The sequence below is a fragment of the Podarcis tiliguerta genome, assembly GCF_965153285.1.
Source record: "Podarcis tiliguerta genome assembly, chromosome: 4".
Classification (NCBI taxonomy): Eukaryota; Metazoa; Chordata; class Lepidosauria; order Squamata; family Lacertidae; genus Podarcis; species Podarcis tiliguerta.
The window spans coordinates 12,422,646-12,435,030 of NC_139537.1; the positions used below are offsets into that span (position 1 = coordinate 12,422,646).

General features: G+C 43.5%; 1 protein-coding gene across 18 annotated transcripts in view; it reads right to left on the reverse strand.

Annotated features, from left to right (window-relative positions):
* Positions 1-12,385, reverse strand: part of DLG2 (discs large MAGUK scaffold protein 2) — a 901,255-nt gene that overhangs the window by 711,620 nt on the left and 177,250 nt on the right. The window lies entirely within an intron of this gene.

Genomic DNA, 12,385 nt, shown 5'->3' on the forward strand with positions numbered 1-12,385 from the left:
GAGCTAGGTGCTGCTCCTTATATACTACACGCAATTGCTGACATAGCTTAATCAATACAACTCAGCAGCACCTGCTATGTTTCACAGCTGTAAAGCTAGGTCTCGTTAGTTTGCTCTGGCCCTTGCTCTGGCCCCTTAAAGACATACACATCGGGTGGAACAATGATGAACCTTTACATTTAAAGAAACCATTCAACATTCCCATTCTGAAAGTGTAAATTTTGCTGATGGGACAACTACTTAGTATTGCTTAGCATGGGCTCCGCCCCTGAGCAATGGTCCATCCTTCCTCATGCTCCTGTGTGACTATTTTTCACTGTACAAACCATCTTTTTAATTCCTCATCTATCCTCTCTCATTACTAGGCTCATTTGTTGTAATTTTCAAATCACACACTTGTTCTTGGTTTTTTAAAAAATCTCTTTCCTCATCTGGAGTATCTCAAGAACAAACAAGAATGATTAACTTTTTTCCCCTGTCCAAACACATAGCCAGTAAGTGTCTTCAAATAAAAACATCTTGAAGGTCCCAGGCCACAGAGAGGTTAGGCTGGCCTCAACTAGAGCCAGGGCTTTTTTGGCTGCAGCTCCGATCTGGTGGAACCAGGGAAGAGACCTGGGCCCTGTGGGACTTGACATCTTTCCCCAGGGCCTGCAAGACAGAGCTGTTCCACCAGGCTTTTGGTCAGGGTGCAGCCTGACTCCCTCCTTTGGTAATCTTTACAAAACTTTAGTTTATGGTTGCCATCAATTTTGATTTTAATTAATTTTATAACGTTTTATAATGTTGCACTATTTTAGTGTTGTTAGCCGCCCTGAGCCCAGCTTTGGCTGGGGAGGGCGGGATATAAATAAAATTTATTATTATTTATTATTAAAACAATTTTAATTTTTGCCGAACAAAACGTCTCTGCAAAATCACCACCCAATCATTCTTTATCAACATGTATCTAATCAATAAAACAACTGGACTTGAAGCAGGCTCCATGTGTTTGGTCATTTGAGGCTCTTTGCATGGTGCATGGCAGATTTAGGGACACAGCAAGGCTAATTCTCGATTTCTGACTTCACAGCATGCTCTAAATACCAACAAGCAATGCTGCTTTTTTTATTATGGATGTTGTGGATGTTTGGCCAAGCCTAGCTGAGAAGCAGGCTTCAGGGATTCTTAAAAGATTGTTTCCAAGAAGAGGCAAGCTGTTACATATTTATTTATTATTTAATGCATTTCTAGCCTGCCTTTCCTCCAAGAAGCTGAAAGTAGTGCACATTGTATGCTGAGGAAACTGAGCAGGGGGCAGGGGTGATTGTCCATCTTCAGGGCTATTCCAGCCCCTTTGATCATTCAGATTTTATAGGAACAAATGCACAGATCTTCCGGATCAGGCCAGGCTGTGGAAAGTCTGCAGGCAGGACCTGGGTACGGCAGCAACTCTCTCCTCTTTTGATTCCCAGCAACTGGCACAAATACAGTGGTACCTTGGTTGTCGAACGGCTTGGTTCCCAAACAAATCAGGTCCCCTGAACGCCACAAACCTGGAAGCGAGTGTTCCGGTTTGCGAATGTTTTCTGGAAGCCGAACGTCCGACATGGCTTCCGATTGAGTGCTGGAAGCTCCTGCAGACAATCGGAAGCCGCGCCTTGGTTTTCGAACGGTTCCAGGAGTCGAACGGACTCCCAGAATGGATTAAGTTTGACAACCAAGGTACTACTGTACTGGAGCCATGACACTAATAGTCACATACATGTCTTCTTCATATCAGAAAGAAGAGTGTACCATCTCTCTGGAGTGCCAGTGATTTCACTTTCACAACATATGCAACACCAGGCCCGATGAAAGTACACTAAACTTGCAGTCCAGCAGATAAAGGATCTCACTCCTTTTCTTATGAAAACTAACAGTACTGACAAATTCACTGGGATCCGAAATGTGCATGTATTCCATGAATGATTCTGTATTGCTGGGTGTCGGTTTCTGCATTTCATATCTAACCCTCTAAAGCTGCTTAAAAAGGAGGACCAGGGAAAGGATCGTTGTGCTATTAAACAAGTGTGCTGAACGTGCGGTTCTAGAAAAAGCTAGGGAAGTCATTCAGGGCATTATGTGGAGGAGTTGTCAGTTTCTGAAAGGGCAGGGGGGATCACAGCTAGTGGATTATGTAGCTGAGCCCCAGCATAGCAGGAACCATGTAGATTAAGAAAAAAGCATTGTCAGGCAGCTCTTAACAAATGCAGGCCTTTGTCCTCGAGCACTTATGTCTCAATAATTGGAACCCTTTTGCCATTATATAACTTGGGCCAGGTGTGCACCCAGCATAAATCTCTGCTCTAGTTTTGTATCAGTGCTGCATCCTTGAATAATTGATGCGTGCCTTTAGCACCATGCTGCAGGGTCAGGTGTGTTTCGTGGCAGTTTGTGCAACCTCTCTGGAAACTCCTGTTCCATTCAAACATGGCGGGTTAATGTTGCATTGCTGCATTTGGAGCTCTGCTAGGGAGCTGCATAGAAACCTGTTTAATAAACGCACTACAGTAAAAGCACCAATATCTGTGTGAAGCCTGAATCAGCACTCAAGGTTCAACAGAGGAAAACTCGGATCTGGCACTAGGTTCACGTCAACAGCGTATTCCAGGCAGTGACTGTTCCCTGCTGAGTGCACCCTGCCAAGTTTCATACATGATGGACATGTCTGCAAGCCTTGTTTCTTACATCCGCAGTTCTCAGTTTTAAGTGCACATTTAAGGCAGCCTGCACCTAGAAATGTAATGTGTGGAATGACCCGAGATAGACAGACAGAGAGAGTTATATTTGTTTTACCCTATCCTTCTTTCAATGCGCTCCAGGTTGTGCTTGTGTGGTTGTCCTCCACCCTCAATTTATCCTTACTGCGGCTCTGATTAGGCTGAAAGAGTGACAGGACCAAAATCGCCCAGTGATCTTCATAGCCACTTAAACCTGGGTCTCCTCAGCAAATGTGACAATTTGTCACCTGGATAGAATGGTCCTGACCAGTAATTCACGCCTTAGCAGCACAATGGATCTCAAAAGAGGCAGGGACAACAAATCTTTCTGAATAAGCCTGGACAGATTCCTTCGTGTCTTTGTAGCTTCCAAACCAAACGACCATCATGGACTCTGCAGGCCATTTTACAGTTTGCAAGAAGAAGAAGAAGACACTCAGCTATACCAGATCTAGACTGTTTCCCTATTCAAGCCAATCACATCACTCTGAGGCACGTAGAGAAACCATTGACCCCCCTGCTGGTGAGGCTTACTGACCTCCCGGTAAAGCAAAAATTTGTTCTCCTGTTAGGCAAAGACCACAAGACAACCCAGATTGTTGCCAGATTCTGCGCACAGATCTGTAGGCACAAACCATCCCCTGATTCAATCTAGTTTGTTAAGAAAATTCCCAAACCCAGACCCACGGGCGACTTCGGGTCATTTCTCTAAGGTAGTCTATTTTAAAGTTTTTATGTGTTTATATGCCTATCACACTTTTAAAAATCTACTGTATATTGTTTTAAATGTTTGTTTTGCTATTGGGATTGTAGTTCCATTTGTGTTTCTCAAGCTGGTCTATGACCGTAATAAATTTCATGTTCATGTTCATGTTCAAGTTACATCGCCTCAGTTCAGCTTCTGGGTCCCTTTGGAGTTTTCTCCTAGCTCCTTTCTGCTGCAGTTCCCTCTAAAAGAGTTCTCTTTCCAACTTGACTCCTCTTTCCAACTTGACTTCTTTACAGTGTTTTCACTTCCCTTTCCAACCTTTCAGTCCATCAGAAGGACAGCGGGCTCTTGGTAAAGTTTCTATTTCCTCTTAATTGCCTGGTTCCCAGGCTGAACCTTGGACCCTCCTTTGCAGAAGATCCTGAGCAAAACCTCCCCTTAAACTTTTGACCTTCCTGTGCATGTGAGCCTTCAAAGCAAAAAGCAGCCAAGCACAAAATGGCTAAAGCATTTCTTCCTTCACAGCCAGCCGTTACCATAATGTGTAATATGGGATGTAGGTGTCACCCATTCATATTTATTTCGGATAGTTGTCCTTGAGGAGTCTTCCCCATAATTAGCAGGAAATGTATTTTTATATATCTAAAAATTTAGTACTTATTTTCTGTGGAGGCTGCATTGCATCCCCAAAGAAAACTCCGATTGATGCTGCTTTCCATTTCAAAAATAAGAGGCGGGAGCAGAGGGGAAAAAAGGTTCCTGTGGGCAGACAATAGCAGCATTAAGTGTGCTTTTTTTGAAGGGGGAAGAACTAGCAGGGCAAGTTGTCCTGCAGGATTAAGAAGCGCTGCTATTTTTATTTACAATTCCCTTTCTGAAAAATTGAAATTGCTGGGTAGGATAATGAGTGGCGATAATGGCCATTTATTATCCTAGATAGCAATTTTGATTTTAAGAGCAGGGTTTGCAATCAACATATAATGGGGTTTTTTTTGTCATGCCTTGAAAGGCCAGAGCACTTTCTTGCAGGATCAGGGACTTTGGAGAGGTCAAGCTTCATGGCAGTCAGAACTCCAAGCAAGAGAGTGAGATTAAGGCACCTAGCAAAGAGAAACACTCTTAGGAAACCAAGCAAAACTCAGTTTTAGTTAGGACTAGCTGTGCTGGCTGGGGCTGGTAGACGTTGTGGTGGAAAACATCTGGAGGGTATCAGGTGGGTAAAGGCTGAATTGGGGATTCTGAGTAAGCAGGATGAGGCAGGAAAAGGTAGCAGCTTGGTCAGGTGCAAAACACACAAAAAAAGGACAGGACGGGACAAGCATTGAAGGCTGGTCCATTAGGGCAAATGTTGGCACTGCCCCAGCAACCTTAGTCTGATCTCAACCACCGCCACCCTGCCTGCCTGCCTTCTTACTTACAACCGTAGCCTTATTGGAGTTCACCGACTGGGTCTGCATTGCTCCCGGACAGGAGGAAGGAAGTCAAATGACACCGAGGGTTGGTTCAGAGAAAGAGTTCTTTATTTCTGCTCTCCGGAACAGCAGAAAGGCACCTGCGTGGTGTGTCCACAGCAAGTCCAAAGAAATGAGAAATTTCATGCAGTATATATATCCTCCAGGCACCCTCTCCCTCCTTCCCCAGGAATCCAACCATGTCAGCCTATACACGCAGGTTGACATCACATATGTTCCTGCTCTGATATTCTTATGGTGCTTCTGACCATAAAAGGATATTCCTGTTCCTACTGTTATCTTGGAGCAAGAGGTCACCATCTCCAAGAACACACTCTGGCGCTGTTCCCGGACTAGGTCTGTGCGTCAGCATGTAAGATAAGCCCTACACATGTCTTCCCTACTCGGCTGGAACAGCCAAGGCCATCCCTTGCCGTGACTGATAAAGGAGAGAGTTTGTTTATACAGCTGTGTCCTTGTTATGCATTTGCTCATCAGCTCAAGTTTTATGCATTTTAGAAATGCTAAGAACAAAAGGGGGGGTTGAGTCAATTTTAAACTGACTGCACAGAAACCCATTCCTTCACAACCAAACTAGGTATATTAATGTTAGGCCTCTTAATGTGAACAGCTGGGTGTGAATTACTTAATGGGACTGCAAAGGCCATAGTTCAGTGGCAGAGAATCTACTTTGCATGCAGAAGGTCCCAGGTTCACACCCAGTATCTTGAGTTAGGAATGGGATTGTCCCCTGTCTGAAACTCTGGAGGTCACTGCCAGTCAGTGTAGTAGACACTGTATATGGCAGCTTCCTCCGTTCCTGTGGATATAATGTTGGTGCTGCTGTTGGTACTAGATGCTGCTAATAGACCTCTTGGTATGCTTTAACAATTGCAAACTTTTGATATGCTTTAAAATGTTAACTGTGGAACTATCATCAGTTTACCACACTGGTGTTATAATTTTTGATTGCTTGTTTTCTGTGAGGCACTTGGAGCGCAGCGTATTTGTGGTAAATGCATTGTATAGATTGTACAAATAAACTGACTGCAGCTAATCCAGCAGGTGGGGGCTACACCTGCCAAATCAAAGCTTCCACATTTGCTTCCCCAGCTGAATGGGAAGCCAGCATGTAAAACTGGTTCCATGCTTGCAGTTCTTCTGCTCGGTCCAAAAGCTGGCACTGAGTATCAAGTCCTTTTTTTTTTTTTTTTTAAGGCAAGGATAAATTCCCTCTAATCAGCTACTCAGAAAGGATAGCGGAGGGCTAAATACAATTCTTAGCATTCCCTCTACGCCTGAGAACAGCCACTTAGTGGGATTTTAGCAGCTGCTGCTTTTTAGAGGATGCAACCTTTGCAGGCCTAGCTGTTTTGCTCATGCTATCTTGTATTTGAGTCCACATCTAATTACTAAAATAAATTGATGTTATTACTTACTCAGGATTATAGCAAAATTTTGTTTTTGTTTTTTCACTTAACAACTCTATTCATTTTCCGCTTTAAAAAAATAAACCTCATTAATTTCACTGTTGATTTATTAAAAAGCACATCCGTTTAGCTATTCATACATTAAAGTTGCATTCCTTCCTTTCTTCCTTTTTACTATTGCCACCACACCTTGTGGTCACCATTTTTCCCCACCCCCGGAATGCCCTGGGTGCCATCTTTTTCCAAGGTATTCTAACAACAACCCAAAATGGTGGCCGCTATCGGACGCTGCCTTACCCCCCCCCCCCAGCTGCTACCATTCCCCTCCCCCCACACACACACATAAAAAAGCCACAGAATGAAACAAGTTCCAGGGCATTCAGCAAAACAATGGTGGCTGCCTGGAGAGGACTGGCTGCCTAACTTACTACTGCTGCCACTACCATCAGAAGTCATTAACACTGCCTGCCTCCCCATTCAGAAACTCTAAGAAAGACAGACTTTTTCACTCAGAGAAAAGGTGTGTAAGAGGCAACATGATCATAGTTCACAAAATTATTCATGGCACGGAGAAAGTGGCTAGAGAAAAGTTCTTATCTGCCTCTCATAATGCTAGAACTCATCAACATCCAATAAAACTGAATGCAGGATGATTTAAATCAGATAAATGAAAAAACTTCTTCACACAGCACATAGTAGAAATATGGGATTTACTCTCCCAGGAGGTAGTGATAGTCACCAAGTTGGATGGCCTTTAGAGAGGATTAGACATATTCACGGAGGAGAGGGCTACTAGCTACAATGACTATACAGTGGTACCTCTGGTTGTGAACGGGATCCGTTCCGGAGCCCCATTCGCAACATGAGCAGAACGCAACCTGCGTCTGCGCGATTGCACATGCGCGGGTCGTGATTCACCGCTTCTGCGCATGCGCGTGACATCATTTTGAGCATCTGCGCATGCGCAAGTGGTGAAACCCGGAAGTAACCCTTTCCGGTACTACCGGGTTGCTGCGGGACGTAACCTGAAAAGATTTAACCTGAAGCAAATGTAACGAGGTATGACTGTACTCTGCCTCAATAGTCAGAGGCAGTCTGTTTCTGAATACCAGTGTAGTAAAGTTAGTATATTTCTGAAAGCCATTCCTTGGTCAAGTAAGGGAGTGAAGCCTTGTGGGAAACCAACAAGCCACAAGGACCCTGGGAAAGAAGTCCTGTTGCTTTAACTCCAGACTAACAGGCGTCCAGGATGAGCCGTTTATGGTGGGAAAGGAAGCGTGATTTACTGAAGGATCTAGCACCTGGGTCCTATGTTATTCACATTTTCTCACTGATGTTATCTATCCTAAGTGCCTACATCTGCATAACGTCCAGGAAGGGAGGATACCCCTTGATCTGGCTCTGGGTTCTTAATTGCCCCAGCTGCCAAGAGTTAGATTGATTAATCAGCAAGTCAGTCATTGGAGAATTTGAAAATAATCTAAAGTTATGATTGGTCTTGGGGTTCCGTTCCCACGTGTGTATTGGGGATAAGAGACCTGGGAAATGAATGGTCAAGTGTGCCTTGCAATCCGCATTGTACCCGGCTAGAAGCTACACCTAATAGCCGACAATTACAGCCTATTGTGATGGAGAATCGCTATCCTTTTCATCCACGGACTTAAAGACTTTTTCTATCCTAACCTGCAAGTAGCGTGATGTAAGTAGAGAGTTAGTTATATTTTACAATGTTCTTATTTTGCTTCTGTAACCCTCAAGTGATGTGCCTGCAAGTTTGCATGTGTTCTTATGTTCTTCTTTTTTAAAATAAATTTTTAAGAAAAGAAACTGTTTTAGTTGTGTGCCTTTCTGGGGAATTAGCTAATCCTAGCCTTACGCTTGGTACGCACTACCGTGTATATTTCTGCCTGCAGATACAAACTGCAGGGTTGGGGGAAACCAGTACTAATTGAGGCGCAGCCTTCCCCCTGGGCTGTGGCTTGGAGTTCCCCGGGTTAAGGGGGTGGTGGCAGCTACCAGTATATTTTGTCCTGTCTTGTAAAATAGTAACCCCCGCTTGCCTGGGCTACTCAGGGGTCCTGTCTGGCCGGAGAGCAGAGACAGGGCAGTGTGGCCGAGTGGCAGAGGGCAAGTGGACGGTTACGTTACCACAACCAGTTTCTGGAAATCACAGGAGGGGAGAGTGTTCTTGTGCTTGGGATCTGCTTGTGGGTTTCCCAGAGGCATCTGGCTGGCTACTTTGAGACCAGGATGCTGGACTAGAGGAAGCATTGGTCTGGCCAAGCAGGCTATTCCAATTTTCTTATTCCCATTCATATGCATTTGGTCCCCACTGAGTTCAGTGTTTGATTCACTCCAGAAATCTATGCAGAGCTTTAAAGTGTATTACATTGCATTAAATTCATCACTGCAGTAATCATTTTGAATGGATGCTCCATACTTTGCTGGATTTAAAGGTGGCCACTAGGTTTGTCAGGTTGGAACTTGGAGATTCCCATGTATCTTTAAATTCATTGCTGAATTGGGAGTCCGTTCTGCTTCCCACCTGCTCCTAGTCTTTGGCTTCACTTCTCCCCATGTTTTCTAAAGGCAGCAAGGCCCTAGATGTGTACCCAAAACAGGCAGGGGAAGAACCTGAAAAGTTCTCTGCATTTCTACATTATTTTGCATTTTTTTAAAAAAGAAGTAAGTCATGAAAACTCATCAGCATTTTAATGAGACTTTCTCATAATATACCCCTGTTTTATGCAATTTTGCCCAATATACACATTTATCATGGTTTTTAAATGCACGCATTACCCTAAAATATTAATTTCTGAACGTGGCAGGAGAACTGCACTGAAAATTTATAGAAAAGGTGGATTTTGAGGAATGGCTTTGCTTCAGTTTGCGTATTGTGTTTGAAATTGTGTATTGGGTAGTTCTGTCAATTCAGTGGCAGATTTAATGGGATAAGAGCTTGTATGTATGAATGAATGAATGAATGAATTTAAAATCAAAGCAGTGTACAGCGAATAAGCTTGCAATGCAACCCATTTTACAATCTGGCCACCCTAATCTGGAGTTGCGTGAAGTTTAAAGGACCACATCGTCATGCGCTAGAAAGCCTGGCTGCATCCTGCCACACTATGTCATGTGAAACTGGAGACACAAACACCCTTCTCTCTGCACACCAATGATGGCGGTCGGATCCTTTTAAATGCAGGAGCAGACCTCTGAGTCTTCATGTGCTGCTTTCTCATTTTCCAACTTGTAAGATGCAGCACTCCAATGCTAAGCAGTATTAAAGCCCTAATGGGGTCTGACCGAGCAGTTAATTGCATATTTTCTCCCTTAGTTTATGGCGCTTTTCATTGATTTTCTAAAACAAATCACCTTTTGTCTTTCAGAGCTAAAGCTGCTCCCCTAAAGACGTTTCTCTGAGATCAACGAATGATAAGTTAATGGAGTTTTATCGGAAATTTCGTTCGCACTAAACAAGGTCAATGCTTGGAAGGAACGAGATGCCACTTAGAAATGGAGATCAAAGTAATTCTATTCTTGCTGCTACCATAGAGACCAACGGGGGGTGGGGTGGGGGGGGAGAGAATGATGAGATTTAACAGGCTTAATTCTTCCAGAAATTTAAAATTAACTACAAGGGGGAAAGGGGCAATTACCATATTTTTACAGGAATAAAGAAGAGCAGGAAAAAGGGGCTTTTGACAAGATATAATTACAACCTGTTCCACTTGCAATATGTATAGGCAATGCACATGATTTTCATGAGGTTTCTTGACGACAACAAAAAATATCCCTGGAAAACACATAAAGGGTTTCAAAAGTCTGCATTCGTATTTTGCAAACTCCCAAAGTAGCAAATTAGCTGGCTAAATTAATGAACTATACCTAAAGTGCCACTGCCCAGATGTAGAGATCATAATCTGAGGAGGCTCCTCTCTGTCTGCCACTTCCAGTGGAGATGTGGTTGAAGGCAATGAGAGAAGGGGCCTTTTCTGTAGTAGTTCCCCATCCATGGAATGCTCTCCCCAAGGAGACCCGCCAGGGGCCAACTTTGTCATTGTTTTAGCACTAGGCAAACCTTTACATTTATTTAGTGGCCATTTGGGCAGCACCAAATGGCTTACTTTGACTAAGTTTTTAATATGCTTATGTACTTTATTTCTGTGTTTGTTTGTTTGCTTGCTTGCTTGCTTGCTTGCTTGCTTGTTGTTGTTGTTGTTTTAAAAAAAATCTTGCTGTAAATCATTTTGGAACTTTTGTTGTAAGAGTTGAGCCATAAGTTCCATAAACCTAACTGTTACAATTGGACCAAAATGTAAAGATTGGTAAGGAAAGGTGTGAAATTGGAGTTAAGCCAAACTTCCTTTTTTTTTTTTTTTTGTTTCATCTCAAAGCAGTGTCACTGATCTGCAAAAAAACCAACACCTCCCAGCTTTACTGGTTCACAGTACAAATACGTATTGCTTGAGACTTTTGAACAAATTAGTATTGTTTGATACTTCTTCTTCTTGGTGCCGTTCTCTTTCGTTTTACTCTCACTGCTGATGGCCTCATTTGCCCTCACTGCCTCTTAACCTAGTTGATTCCGTCAACTGCATCACTAAATAAATAAATAAATAATTTATACCCAGCCACTCTGGGCAGCTTCCAACAAAATATTAAAATACAGTGTTCTGTTAAACATTAAAAGCTTCCCTAAACAGGGCTGCCTTCAGATGTCTTCTAAAAGTCTGGTAGTTCTTCTCTTTGACATCTGGTGGGAGAGTGTTCCACAGGGCAGGTGCCACTACCGAGAAGGCCCTCTGCCTGGTTCCCTGTAACTTGGCTTCTCACATAAAGTATGTGATGGTGTCATGTGAGTCACCACAGCCAATAGGATTTAACAGAAGTGTGGGCAAATGAAGCTAAATACAATGAGAGTAAAGAAGGAAGAAAATGGAACAGATGAAGCAGCCAGAGAGGGAGAAAAATGACTGAATGACCTTTAAACAATGCAGGTGGTTGACCAATTGAGTACTTTTACCTTAAGTGATTTGGCTGCATCAAATATGCTAGCTTCATGTGAACATTTAAGCTGGAGAATATTCAGTGCTGCCTTATTTGTAATATATCACACTTGCCATCTCTGGTGTAAACAGTGATGCAAACAGTGGTGTTAAGTATTAAAACAGCAGACTAGATACTCTAGATTTTCTTCCGGGTGTACTTGTACATCACAAATGCTGAGTTTAGTCTCACACTAACCTCCACACTGATTTCTTAATTTCTATGCTGTTTACAGTTTCTTCAAGGAGGAATTAGTCATGGGGTTTAACTATCTAGATTTTTACCACCATTTTGGCCTTGGAGGACTGGCTTAATTTATCTTCTACTATCCCTCCCTCTCTCCTGATGTCTAATTTGTGTGCAAACGCTTCACGGGGCACTTGACAACCCACTCCCCACTGCTTTAGAACAATTTCACTGTGAATTTTGAGTCGATAGGTGTGAACTCTTAACAGTTCTGCGAGCAGAACTAGATAGTGACAGGAGAGGTCCCCAATGACTGGGCTGGAGAACTGAAGACTATCATTGGGACACATGGCAGTTTTACTAAACAAAAGGAGAAAGGCGAGTCAGAGACATAGCTCTGGTTTTTGACAGTGTGCCACAATTTATGGCTCAGGTGCAAAAGTGCAAAAGTATATGAGACTGAAGTAAAAGGTAAAGGGACCCCTGACCATTAGGTTCAGTCGTGGCCGACTCGGGTGCGGGGCTCATCTCGCTTTATTGGCCGAGGGAGCTGGCGTACAGCTTTTGGGTCATGTGGCCAGCATGACTAAGCCGCTTCTGGCAAACCAGAGCAGCGCATGGAAACGCCGTTTACCTTCCTGCCGGAGCGGTACCTATTTATCTACTTGCACTTTGACGTGCTTTTGAACTGCTAGGTTGGCAGGAGCAGGGACCAAGCAATGGGAGCTCACCCAGTTGTGGGGATTCGAACCGCCGACATCTGATCAGCAAGTCCTAAGCTCTGTGGTTTAACCCACAGCGCCACCCGCGTCCCATGAG